Here is a 14,392-nt window from a genome sequence, read left to right on the forward strand (position 1 = left end):
GAATGTGAGCATGCACGATGTGGGAATTCTGGATTTGGGGAAATGTAAAAAGATCCTCACCACCAGGCAGCTTTTTAGATAAATCTGTGTAAGATGACTTTCTCTGAGTTCACTTGGGGAAATTCTGGCTGCATAGCCCAAAGCATTGGGCTTTACATTTCAGAGAGCTGGCAAGAGGAGCAGCTTTGCAACGCGTGTGTGGCAATTTCAGAAGTCGCGCGGCCAACGCAAACCAGAGCTCCTGGCTTTTGGGCCCATCATCATCTCGGTGTGGGAGGTCTGAGGGGGGACTCTCCCTGCTCTGCTGGGTGTGGTACCAATTCTATGGTCACCCCCTGAGCCCATGCACTACACCCAGAGTGCACAGAAAGAGCCAAATGTGCCTGGGCACGGGGAGCAGCACAGCTGCACTGGCAGAGCTTCCTGCCCAAACACAGCCCCATTCCAGGGAGGAAGCCTGGGTACCTCTACTTGGCATAACACTGCATACATGCAGATCTCTAATTTCAGAGTTAGAGTATTAGAATAGACACAATATGCTCTCATTCTTTATGTAAGACTTTAAAAAAAGAAAAAAAATCAATTCAAGCAACAAAGCAAATTTGATAAAAGTTTGATGAAAGTGTTTTTCCTGGGCCTGTACAGCCCTTCATAACATTCAGGATGGATACCTCTGCATGGACTTGCTGCTTTGGACAGTGTTTGGACAAGACTGGGTAGGGAAATCTTTCCAGCAGTTTCCTACACAGCACCCCTGCACCCACAGGGAACAGGGATCAGAGGCAGCCAACAAGCCAACAAGATCTGAAGGAGATCAGCGGGACACTGCAGGATTATATTATTATGCCAGCCCAGTCATTCAGCTGAATCCATGTTAAATTCAGCAGCTGGCTGGGGGCCAAGCACCTCTTTCCCCTCAAGGCTGAAGAGGCAGCAGTGTGTTTGCAGAGCTGCCCTGCACAGCCAGGCTGCTGGGCTCCCTGCACTGCCCAGCCCTTGCAGTTGCAGCCTCTGGGACAGCACAGCTCCTGAGGAGCTCCTCTGCTCCCCCCACACAGCACCAGGCACTGCCCTCCAACCCCCCCAGAGGGAGCATTGGGCCCCCCTGCAGAACAAGTGCCTACCAATTAGTGACACTTACTGATTGTATCTGTAGAGAATCATTATGAAAAATGCAGAGCATTATGTGCCCACTATTAATCTTCTGCTTTTGTTGCATTTACTCATGGTTTATGGCCCTCTGAGGAGGATAAATGATCAAGGCATGTACTCACATTGTTATTTGTCTATTTGTCTGTGCAACAATACACGTGCTCAGCACTAAGTAGAAGTTATTTTTCATAAGGAATGCAGCTTTAAGGCTTTTCAAGGTCAGAAGGCTTCCTGAGGAAAAAAACCTGCAAGTGACTCTGGCTCATTTGCTGCCAGCTCTTCCTTTTAAAGTTACAACCCACACAAGACCATAAGCAGGCTAAGACTCAGGAGGAATGGCCAGAGAAGTGCTGAGGAATTTTTGTCTTTTGCTAGGGCACAGTATGGCACACAGGTGTGTGTGTACACAGATTGTTCTCAAACTGTTGTCAAGTGACAGCTCCTCTTCCAAGGTATTTAACATATTGCTGAAACCCCCCTTCCACTCTGAAGCTGGGATAGTGAAATATCTCCTCTATCCACTGCTCTCCTCACTAGCTTACAGCTCATTGTGAGCAACTATTTTGGCCAAGTTTTGTTTATAGCAGGGATTTATTTCTGGAGGTTAAGTTCTAGCAAGTTCAGGCTTTGGTACATCTGCAGTGGTGCTTAACTAGCCAGCAGACACTAACAAATAGCACTAAGAAATGTTCTTTGGCACTGCACAGCTCTTTGCAGGAACGGCCGGCTCTGTTATGAACACAGAGTACTTAAAACAATATTAGTTCAAACCTGGGAATGCAAAAGCAATACAAATATTTTAGTAGCTGCCACAGAAACTACATTCTGGTTAAAATGATCAGATTTCCATGTTTACTTTGAAAACATGCAGATGTAAGTTCAAACCTCTCCTAAGTTTTTAGTCCTAATATAGAAACATGATATTACAGTAGGGGTGGCACTCTGTTATTTGAAAGATGATAAAGATGAGAAGCAGTATTTTTCATCTAATAGTTACATGGCAAAACACAGCATTTGTCCCTTCCTTGCTCAGAGGAAGAGCAAGGCTGAACCAGAGCCAAGTGTGTCACTGTGAGTCTTCCTGTCACTTGTGCAGCTTTTGGATCTGGCCTGGAAGCCCCACAGGACTATAAATACAAACCATGGCCTTAGCACCGTGTCACACACAACAGGGAACTCAAACCTGTTGCCAAAGTACGTACCAGGTAAGGCCAAACATCTGCTGCCTGATTCCCCAAACAAAGCTCCATTTAGGCAGAGGGTTATAGCAAATATTTATAAAACACAGTCACAGAGGAACTCGGTTTCACACCTCACAATTATCTTTTCTTCCTGTAGTTCTTCCTCTCTCTTTCAAGTCGACCAAAAATAGCAAGAGAAAATAGGAGAAGATGACTTTTCCCAAGATACTTGTTAAATGTATTCCTTAAAATAGGTTTTGCTTCCAGAAAACTGTTCAGTGTTCACATTTGCATGTATCAGATCCCCTCAGTCATTTCCATTGGTAGATCAGCAGTTCAAGCAATCTAATTTCAGTAAGTCAAGATGTGCAAAGAGCAAAGCTAGTAGAGTATTTGACAATAGATATTCAGACATCATGGAGGACACTGAACAATATTTTCAAACTCCTTAATGAGATATGACTGAATAGATCTTGCCAGGTGATAAATGGGCACTGTTTGAATAGCAGGTAGTTTGCAGAATATTATCAATGCTATGCCATGAATATTGTATTGCTAACAATAAATGTTTTGACAGATAATGATGCATTTATATATAAATCAATCAGACACTACACTCTCAATTATCCTACTGTTAATTGTTCAATCTTTTTAATTGTTGTGAACGATGCCTTCATCAAGGGTTTTGTCTGTTATAAATCAGAATGGTTCATTTAATACCTCAATTTACCTTAGTGAAAGTGCAGAGATGCGAAGAGAGTAGAATTTGGCCTATCATCTTTGGAAATGATGGATTTCTCTTAACCTAAAATGTTGTCCCCTTTGGCTTCATTTATAGCAGGTGCTGGCATTGATACCATGCCTTTTTGGAGACTATGGCTATGTCCAAGCTCCAAACATTCTCCTGCAATTACAAAGGTGTAGGGCAGGAGAGTCTAAACAGTTCTCTTACATTTGAAAATCACTGCAAAAGCCATACACCATTTTTCTATTTATATTGTTTAACTACAGTGATAGATTTCCATCCCTGCCTTTGGCATTACTCTGAGTTGCCTACTCTTTCTCCTATTAGCATTCCTGTGGCTGCTGCTCTCCCTCCTGGGCACACCTGGGGAAATGCTGTTGTCTGTGTGCTCTGATGAGATGGCACCTGTGCTTCCAGAGTGACCTGACCTATTTGCCACTTTGCACTGCTCTACAGGTTCACTTGCTGCCCACCATCACTTTTGGGCTGCACATCTCTTGCCTTCTGTGCCACTGAATCTCTGGCTGTGGAGTTATTTTTCCTCCCAGATGTCCTCCATGTTGTTTTCTTCCCAAGCAGGTTCTTATTCAGTGGCATTTAGGTCATATATCTAGTGCCTATCCTTTCTGCTGTATCTTTCCTTCACCTTGAGCAGTATCCATACCAAGTCCACTCTGGCATTGTATCTGCTTTCAAATGCCAAAGAAAACAGGCTAGGCAATAATGGATCTCATATGAATGGGGTAAATTTAACTAGATATCATCTTCATCAACCCCCTGCTTTTATTTCTAATTGTTTCTTTCCCTTCTGCCTGTCAGCAAGCAAAAGACACTTATGAATTCCAAAATATTTCAAAATTAAATTGTATGTGTAAGATTTCACCAGAAGCCACTTTAGTATCAAGTCAAGCCTTCTTCATACACAACAATCCAGGTGTCAGGTCAGGTTTCACTCTTACAGCCCAGTGCAAGGCACATGTGTTTGTGACTTTGCAGAGGATGCTGTGCAAGGTTCCTGAGCAGTCTCACAGGGAAACCTCTGCTACTGGAACAGGAGAGATCAGTTCCCCTTTCCAACAGGGGCCCAGGACAGGAGGAGAGCAGGAAGGAGGAGCAGGGATTCCTTCCCTGCAGGGACTGTTGTCTTATATATCAAGAGTTCTAACACCATTATAATGCAAGGATTCCACATCGCCAGAGTTTCATCCCTCCTCCATGTTTCTCATGGGCAGCTCCTCAGAGCACTGACTATCCCTGCAGTAACCATCTGACTCCTGATCCCACCAATCCACTCTTTTATACCACTGTTCTTATTTGCTACAGGTGTGGCCTGTTAACATTAGGCCTGCTCCTAATTTTTAGTAATTTTAGGTTCAGCTGCTAAGATTACATTCTATACCACCTTCATACTGTATCCCCCTACAGGGACATTTTCAATGCTCATTCCCTCTGAGCACTGGCTGCTGTTTGAGGTTTGCAGGCATGGCTGGAGTGGAAGCAGCAGCTCCATCAGAGCTGTAGCTCCAGCTGGATTGCACAAACAGCCCCCACACAAGTGCCACGTGTCCTTGCACACACACACTCCTCTCCTGGGACTCACCAGCACTGCCAGCAAAGTGGTGAACATGTACCCACATTATGGTAGGGCAAATCCTCACAGGAACTGTTCAATAAGCATCAGACCTACTACACACCTGCAGGACACCTTACAGAGGGTTGGCATAGGCTTTCCTTTTCATTTGGAAAACCCAGAAAATGCATTTCAGCCCTCCTTTTACAAGAGCAGAACTTTGTACCAGCCTGGCTCTGTCCCTGGAGCTTCCTTAGGGGAACAAGTCTGTCTCTGCTGTTGCAGAAGGGACTGGGTGCCTGTGTTGGCAGCAGGCTGAAGGAAGAGATAAAAAGAAGAGGAGGCTTCTGCATGTCAGACCTCCACCTGTTTTGGGAGAATCTGTAATTGTCAGGTGTGACTGACCTTTCTGGTCATCTCCCCACTGAGGCTTCACTTTAAAGAGAATCACCTGCTCCTAGAGCTGACCTTCAGTTTCTTTCCATGGTCTTACTAGAGCTTGAAATTAGATCTATCAGACAGGAACTGCCAGGTTTTTCTGAATTCTGGTATTTCTAAAACATTCACAAATGCTAGACATGTCTCTCCCTCACCTTACACATCCTAGAGGTCAGAGGGAAACCTCAGAAAAGCGTGACAGCTCAGAATCCAGAAATAAAAGCTGTCAGACGGTGGAATTTTATTAGAGTAATGAAAGTTATCTGACAGAAATAAATGAACCCCTAAGAACATTCTCCTGTGCACACACACTTAGAAAAATAACCAGCAGAGGGAAAAGAGAGCAACCAAAAAAACCTTTCTGAAAGGCTCCCGTTATGTCTTTACTTTTATAACTTAAAACTGTACTAGAGAGCAAAACAGTCAGGGGGCCTGGGTTTGGGGCATGACCTTTGTTCCCTGGCCCTTCTTCCCTTGCAGTGCACAAACATTTGCTGCTCCTTGCACAGGAGGCAGGTGCCAAGAGGAGATGTGGCCATGGGATGCAGGAATGAGCTCCCTACCAAGGCTTTCCTTCCAACCAAACCCGTCATGGCTCTGTCACCAAGGCTCTGTCACCAAGAGGCTGGGGAAGATCTTGTCACTGCAAGGTTCAGGTCCCCCTTCTACCTCAGTATTCCACAGAAATATGCAGTGAGCCTTTATCTTTCCTACCCTGAGCAGCACTTTCCCTACACAGCCTCTCCTCTGAAAGCTGTCATTCCATTGTCCTCACCTGGGGGCACTGGAACTGGCTTTGGAATGAGAATGTTTCCTCTCAGAGGAGCTTTGTGCCCATGGATCCCTGGAACACAGCAGGTTTCAGTGTGTTATACCTGCCTTGCATTGCCAGGTAAAAATTAGCAATTCCTGTCTTATGGGCCCTAAATTCTGCAGGTCCTGCACTCATTTCCAACCCCAAAAGACCCAGGTGGTCCTTTGGGTTATCCTCCTCAGGAATCCCTTGCACAAGGGACCAGGTGGATGCAGTATGGTGCTTCTTGTCATGTCCTCTCCCCTTTGACACCCATTGTTTCTGTGTCCCTGTGCTCAGTCCTGTGTGTGGCATCAGCCTTTTCCTGCCTGGACTCCTTCTCCAGCTGTATGGAAATGAGGGCCTGAATCCCCAGACTTCATTACTCAGGTCTGCACCACCATCACTGCCATCACCTACAAAAACTAAAAGCTTATGTATATTCTTTATCTTGTGGATAAAACTTCTAAGTCCTTCCATGTGCTAAACCATCTCATTTGGTTTGCTTCTAACACTTCAGCATTATATTTCACACAACAATTAATTCATCCTCTGTTTCTCACCACACTGAAGACTGTACCTTTATTGAAGTCTGTATCTGAGCAGAGCTAGTAATTCATCAGCACTCCAATATCTCTACATACAATGTGCTCATTTTGCTATAATGGGCTTTTTTAATCTTGCTGACAATTGAAATGTTGATATTGTTAAGGTTAATGACCCACTGATAAATACCAGAAAACACATTTACCCTCAAATAGTTTTTAATCACAGCTGTTGCAAAGTGTGACAAGAATGCTTTGTGCCTAAACAGGCTTTAGGAACAGTATTTTCTAAATATCTGAAGCACCCTTTTACTACACAAGTGGTTTCTCTGACAGTTACTGGGTTTGCCTGCGTGCCAAGTTCTCAGGTTTATTACACTGAGTTTGTGTATGAACTGGCTGGTTTTTCTTTCACACTTCTTAATGGTGTGCATTGTGTGTTAGATGTGCTGAGATGCCTTCGATCTGCACTTTACAAATGATGAAATCAATGCAACAGAGCAAGCTAATGGAAAAGAAGAAAAGCCTGTGAGAGTTTTATTGGGGTACAGCCACCTCAAAGGTGCTCTCCCTGATAAAGTAATGCATCTCTGGGGAGAGGGGCATAAGAAAGCAGGTCCAACACTGATTTTTCACATTCTGACACAGAGTTGCACGTGAGGAGATGTTTGCCCTGTACTAAGCAAAAGGCATGCCCAGTTAATTCATGTGATCACTAAGCCAGCATGCAGAAAGGGCTAGAGAAGAAGTTTCCATTTTTAATCCACATTGTTTTTTGGCTGGATTTCTTCCAAGCATTGAACCAGCAAAAGAAATATGAAGCACTTTACACGGTGTTCCCAGAGACACTGCCTATCTACTCTATAACCAAAAAGTGTCAATATGCTCCACTGGAGTCTGAGCAGCACGTGCCTGTCAGCTGATGATGTGACCCTAAACAGGCATTTCTGACTGTGTGAGCTCTGTGAAGACAGACAGCAGAAATGGATATCAAGGAATGCACAGTATGAAGTGATGGGAATGCAAAAAGAAAATTTGCATTCAAAGCAAGCAGTATTTTGCAGCACTGAGGGGATTCATGAGGGGAAATGAAATCCAAGATGTGGGTCTCATAAATTCCATGTATTGTCTCTACATGAGGGAAAGAGAGCCCTTTGCTTAGGCTTTTACTGCCCTTGATTTGTCCTCTTAATTCCAACTGAAGTGGCTGTAGAAATAGCTGGTACTTGCAGAGACTTTGAGATGAACTGAGTGTTTCAGAGCATGTTAGCCAAATGCCACTCAGATCCATCTTGCCTCACTCTGCAGCCAAGCAACTGAGCCAAAGGACAGTGCTGGGGAAGGACAATGAACTAATGGAAATGCCTAGAGATATATTACCTCTGGAAGTAAGAGGCTTGCTGAGAAATGATCCTTGCCATTTGCATGATGAAGTACAGCTGCTTTGGGACAGTCAAGGTAACCATTTTCCCCAGGGAGACTGGCCAACACACCCCAGCTGTGTTCTGAAACAGCCTGGGCTGGCAAGAGGGCAAGCACAGGGAGATTGCCCCTTCTGAGTGCAGGCTGGACAAGGAATGGCCTCTAGAGCCACGGCTGGACCTGACAACCTGCACTGCTCAGGTACAAATGATACAAACAGGAGGATTTAGGAGCTGCTTCTGGGTGAGACCAATGGAATCTCAAGCCCAGGACCCTGACTGTGCCAACAGGAGAAACTGTTTAGAGAGAGCCTGTCAGTCTGGTCACTCTCTGCTCTCCATTTACATTGTACTCCCCCAAAGCTGTTGTACCAAGGATGTTGCAGTGTGTATTGCTCAGCCCTCTCAGTATCCATTTCTAGGCTCTTGCTCCATGAATGTCTAGCCCCTTTCTGCACCTGCTCATACAAACACTTATGGCCACAAGATCCAGAAGTTCACCACCCACTGCATAAAGGAGCACTTTCTTTTATCTATTTTAAACTTTTTTTACCAGCTCCACTGAGATTTGTGAACACTTAAAGGGATTCAAACAATAATTCCTGCTGTATCTCAAGGTAACAGTAAAAATACATATGTAGTCCCTGTTCCAGACATGAGAATTCCAGAGTCCTACAGAACATCTTCAAAGTCTCCATGATCAAAGAATTAATCACACTTTTGGACTGATTCAGTTCTAAAGTACACTAGCAACATTATGTTGGTTTAGCCCACATAGCAGCACTCAGTGCAAAGGAAAAATAAAAAAAAGCTCATTTTATACATGCATACACACATACCAGATGTTCTATATTTTTAGCTTGACTGCAGGTGTTTGTAAAAGCAGTTTTGGGACTCATTGATTGTGGAGTTCTCCAACCTGTCTTAAGCTTTCACCATTCAAAAAGAGATATAGTCCTAAGAGCCTTACTGCTAACAAGCTAAGCCCTTCACAGGAGCTGACTTTTGGTTTGGCTATATTCATCTCAAACTGGGTTATTCTCTGCTAATTAAACTTTTGAAAAGGAACATTGCTGACAAGAAGCTGGGAGTAATTTTCTCAGTCCTTGACATTAGTCAGGGAGCCTCAAAGCAGAGGCCACAGAAGTACAAGAATACTAACCTCCACGAGAAGAGACAACAGGCCTTAATTAGAGTCTTGCCTCAGATGTTGCTGGGAGGAGTGAGCTGAAGATATCAAAGATATCCAAAGCCCAGATGATGCTGGTGGTGAGCGATCAGTTCAGACACACTGTGGCTACTGGATCCCCAGAGGCAAAAAGAAATGCAAGAAAGTCTGAGTATAGCTTGGAGACACAGATGCAGACTTGGCATTTGCCCTGTGGAATTCTTGGATGCACTTGAAAGGCTCCTCTCAACGATGAAAGTGCAGGCTCTGATTGTTTTTCTGACACCATCACATTATCTCACTCATTGGCAAATGGTCTCGTCCAATGGCTGCAACTGTTACTACATTACAAAATATACAAAACCACAGATGTCTGCTAAATTAATTGCCAAATGATTAACTGTATGTTAATGAAGCAAGACTTTAAGACCAAAATTTAAAGAAAGAATCAGGTATGAATGAAATCTGAAAACTGCTGCCTGCATTTTCAGGCTCTATCCTGCTAAAGTGCACCATTAGCCAAGGAGACACTTCTTTTTAAAGTCATGAGCAGCACATAAGTTTTTCCCACTCAGAGCAGGGTTGGTAACGTAGGGAGACTTTACCCTGTCCCCAAACTTCAGTGGAAGTCACTGCTTAAAAAATGAGTTCAAAACCACTTCCCTACTCCCTTCCCTTGCTCCAGCCAAAACTCCCCTCCAGCAGGGATTGGCCAATGCAGCTTTTGTGGAGACTTGGAGACAGCTGTGCCTTTTTTACCCAACACTGTGTACACAGATCAGTGCTGTTGATGTCTACTGCAACAATGGACTGTGTGAGTAAATGACAGTAAATCTATAAAAAGACATACTTTACCACCTCCCTCCCACATGAACTACAGATTTAGGCACACCTTGGTAATGATTTGGCAAGTATAGGACATAAACCTATTGAAAAATGGAAGGGCAGTAGCTCTGTCATCCAGCAGGATGAAAAAAAGGTTTGATTTAACATCTTAGAAGCAGCAATCACAGGAAAAAGCCCATGGCACAAGTCAGACTCAAATTACTGCCTGGCACTGCAGCTTCTTGGCACCCAACTAAGGGAGATTGCAGGCCCAGCCCAAAGGCCACTCAGCCTCCCTCCACGGGTGGCCAAGCCCTGCACTGTGTCCCTGCCACCCCAATGCAGTGGAGCTGCAGGGCTGAAGCACTCCTGGCCAGCTCTGGAAAGGAAAATCCTGGCAAGCCTGGCCTGTGGTGGAAATACCAAGCCTTCACTGCCTCCTGTTTCCTACAGATCAGAGATGGGTAAAGCCAGAGGCATTTGAAGGAGGAAAGGCAAAGCTCTGCCTGTAATGGCAGTCCCCATTTTTCTTTTCCCTTCATACACAGCTCCACACAGCCATGCATCTTCCGTTAACAGGCTCAGGCCAGCACTGTTGGCAGCTCTCTGTACCCTCCAGCAATGCAAGGACACCCTGGGAGCACTCTCAGAGTCAGCTCAGTCTTGCAGCTCCCACTGGCTCTGCTTCAGGCCTGAATACAGTCAGGCTTCAGCTAGAGACACCCAGATGTGTCCCAGCTGTGTCCCTGGCACCCCAGACTGGTGCCTGACAGCAGGGATCGGGTTCCTTTCTTCCACATACAGTAAATTTATATAAACCAGCAGTGACATTTATTTAGCTCTGTGTAAGACTTTCTGAGAGGCTCTGGAAAAGCAGGGCTTTGTCTGGGATCCTGCCCGAGCACAGGAGGCAGAGAGGTGGGATGGGGAGCACAGAGCAGTGCCCAGTGTCTCCAGCCCCCCAACACAAACTTTCAAGATTACTGTCAACTTTCATAGTATGATTCCTTAAACATTATTGTTCTGCCCTAGGTCACTGTCAGTGTGTACAGCACTCAGAACTAACAACAACTGCAGGAAAACTTCACAGCAGCTGATTGAAAACTACCAGGAAACAATGCATGTTCAGGTAGTCGGTCAGAGCCAGGAGGGCAATTTGCTTGCTCCTACTCATGCTGCAAATGTGTGCTGACAATTTTAATTTTCCTAGATGTAATCTTTTGTGTTTTGAAGGATACAGCAGCAGAGCTGTAGGACTCTTTTGCATCCCACAATTAGCACATACCACTTACAGTCGTCTCCCAAGCTGTCTGGCTGTTAGCACTTAGGAAAATACCAGAGCTCAAAACTCTGTTAAGACTTCCTTATTAGCCTCACTGACTCACCTCAAATCCACAACTTTGTACAAGGACCTCAAAACTTCACCAAGAAAAATACACTTCTTCTGTTCTCTTGAGTTTCTGCCAAGCTGCCTGAATGCTTCACCTTCCCGTATGTGATGGGGAGCCTTGTTCTTGCTGTTGGCCTGAAACACACCAAAGAAAATCCCAGTTTGAATCCCACTTTCACTTGGCTTCAGAGAACTTGGTAAAGTTTGTTTTGGGACATGTCACTATGGTCTTTTTCCTTTTAGTTACCATGGCTGTCCGAGAGAGACGTAACGTGACAGAACATCTGCAGTGTGTGCAGTTCTCCTCCCCAAGAGCCAGACCAAGAAAAACAGCCTGGCAGTGCAGTCAGGTAAGTAGCACAGGACAATTTGGGTGCTTTTTGCTGCTGTTAAACCATTCAGATTCCTGTGGACACTTCTACTTTGTATGTGTGTGTGTGGTCCTACATGTTTCTAGCAGTTCTTCATGGGATGGGCTCTACCCTGCAAGCAAAGCTGTTCCAGCTCTCTTCTCCTCTGTTTCCACTGCTATGCTATGAAAACACAGTTGGCTGCAGTTATGGGATGGAAAGAAAACATGCAAGGGATAGAAGGAAGATGTATAGTCAACTTTCTGGGGGAAGAAGTGGGAATGACCTCCCAGCAAACATTAGCTACCGTCTCAATTTTTTGAAGAGCTTGGAAAAACAAGGAAAGAAAAAAAATGCACAGGAAAAAGTCTGTAAATCTAACCTTAATTATGGTAATGGATCACAAGTGGCTTCTGGCACTCAGTTGAAACATGTCACCCTGTCAAAGACCAGTGAGATGAAGCACCAGCTTGCAGCCATAAGCCAGACCAAGACAGGCTAGCAGTTGTGAAGAGAGCCCCATGAAATCCAAAGTAGGAGAAAGTCCAGCAGCTTCACAACTCTGAGCACAAGCAGGCTGGATGCTCAAAATCATCATGCACAGTGGATTCACCACATTGCTCTTTAAATGCATCTTTCTGCATCAAATGGCACTTGTAGTTAAGCTGTGTCATTTCACATTGCATTAGCCTGTATCATCTCATATCATTTGGCAGTAAAATGATATGTCATAACATATACATAACCTGGGACATGTCACACCCTATATTTACAGTATTTAGTATATTTTATTTGATTATGTGACCACCTTCTCCATCTTTTTCACACCTTCCTCTTACTGAAGCTGATGGAAGAAGCATATGAAGAACTGACAGGATAATCAGGATCCAAAAGCAGCAGGAGAGGATGAGTGACAGTCTAGTTCCACTGACTTATTACCAGCAGCATCATTTCAGTTAACCTCATATAATTCTAATTCCCCTTTCTGTCTGTGGAGCATCCCCTGTTGTCATGATGTCAGCAAATGCCATTAAGCCTGGATAGTCATTTGCAAAGTCCTGAATAATCCAAAGGAATAATACTGAATTTTATTAAAGCTGTTCAGCTTCTTCATTTGGTCTCTTGCTTTCTTGAAGATATCCTAAGGAATTTGATTGTTTTCTTCTTGCCAGATAAGGTATTTTCTTTTCTGGCCTAAATTAAAGACTACATGGCAGCTCTTGTTGATTACCCACAGCCAATTATAACAACATAAAGTATAATATGTCATCTCTATCTATAAATATGATTACATGATATTTACTTCAGTGAAATCTTCCTCATCCATGACAGAACAAAAGATTTAAAAGCAGACAGTGATACATACTGTTAATAGCACTCTGAATTTCTTCTCAGCACTTATCAGATCAATATCAGTAACTGGAAAGAAACTGGTCTGGAACAAGACACGAGGATACAAATTTGTCATGATGCTGATGAGCCTCCAAGTAGGAACACACTGCCAAGGTGGTGATGAGAAGAGACACAGAAGAGCTCTGACAATAAAGCACCATTTCCCAATCTCCTACAATTCAAGTGCTTCACTTCCAGCACACCTGCTCTTCACAACTAATCTGCTCTTGGATGAAGATTTACACAGAATTAAAATAAAAAAATATCTACAACTCTCCAAGTCACAGTCACAACCAGTCACAATGGACAACCAATAAATGCAATATATGGTGTTTTCAGTAGAAGACAGAGTAAAATTAATGAAGATGTCCAGCTCTGGAACCCATACACGATCATAAAAGCAGAGACAACCTCTCTTGTTAAAAAACAAACTCCGTATAAAATTGTATATTGCTGTGCACAGGCAGTTTCTGGGCAGTTTCTATGTTACAGCACAGCCATAATTTAGCTGCACACAGCAGCCCTGCCTGGCAGTTTATGGAGAATCTATAAGGCAGCACAATATCCAAATAACATGTCGGGGGGATTTAGATGGGCCCAGTGCAGTAACTGCAATTGGATTTGGGATGCTCTCACAGCCTCGCTCACAATCAATTACAGGGCCCTTTGGAGCTGCACACCATCAAAACCTTCACTCAAAGCCCCCCACCAGGCTGCTCTCAGGCACACACTTAGGAGAGGGAGGGCATAACACACTGTCACATCCTCCTGCCTCATCTTCCCTGCTCCCAGCACCCCAGGGATCCCAGGCTGGAAGGTGTGCTGTGGAGCAGGAAGCACCAGCCTTGCTGGGGGGTGGTGGCAGTGACAACAGCTCAGGGCCACAGCTCTCCCTGGGGGCTGAGTGCAGGTTAAGTGACCACCTGGGTTCTCCAGTGTGACCCTGTTCACAGGGGTCTCAGGTTGAGGGAAGAGATGAGGATCTGACTCCATGTTTCAGAAGGCTTGATTTATTCTTTTATGATATATATTACATTAAAACTATACTGAAAGAATAGAAGAAAGGATTTCATCAGAAGGCTGGCTAAGAATAGAAAAGAAATTGAATGAATAACAAAGGTTTGTGGCTCGGCTCTCTGTCTGAGCCAGCTGGGCTGTGATTGGCCATTAATTAGGAACAACCACATGAGACCAATCCCAGCTGCACCTGTTGCATTCCACAGCAGCAGATAACCATTGGTTACATTTTGTTCCTGAGGCCTCTCAGCTTCTCAGGAGGAAAAATCCTAAGGAAAGGATTTTTCATAAAAGATGTCTGGGACACTCCAGTTTGGTTAACTGGGTTGCCAATTTATGCTCTTTCTTTTAAAAACTCACTAATAGAAGAATTCTTTGCTTCAGATGAAGCCTCTGACTCTGTTT

The sequence above is a fragment of the Molothrus aeneus genome, chromosome 10, assembly GCF_037042795.1.
Source record: "Molothrus aeneus isolate 106 chromosome 10, BPBGC_Maene_1.0, whole genome shotgun sequence".
Lineage (NCBI taxonomy): Eukaryota > Metazoa > Chordata > Aves > Passeriformes > Icteridae > Molothrus > Molothrus aeneus.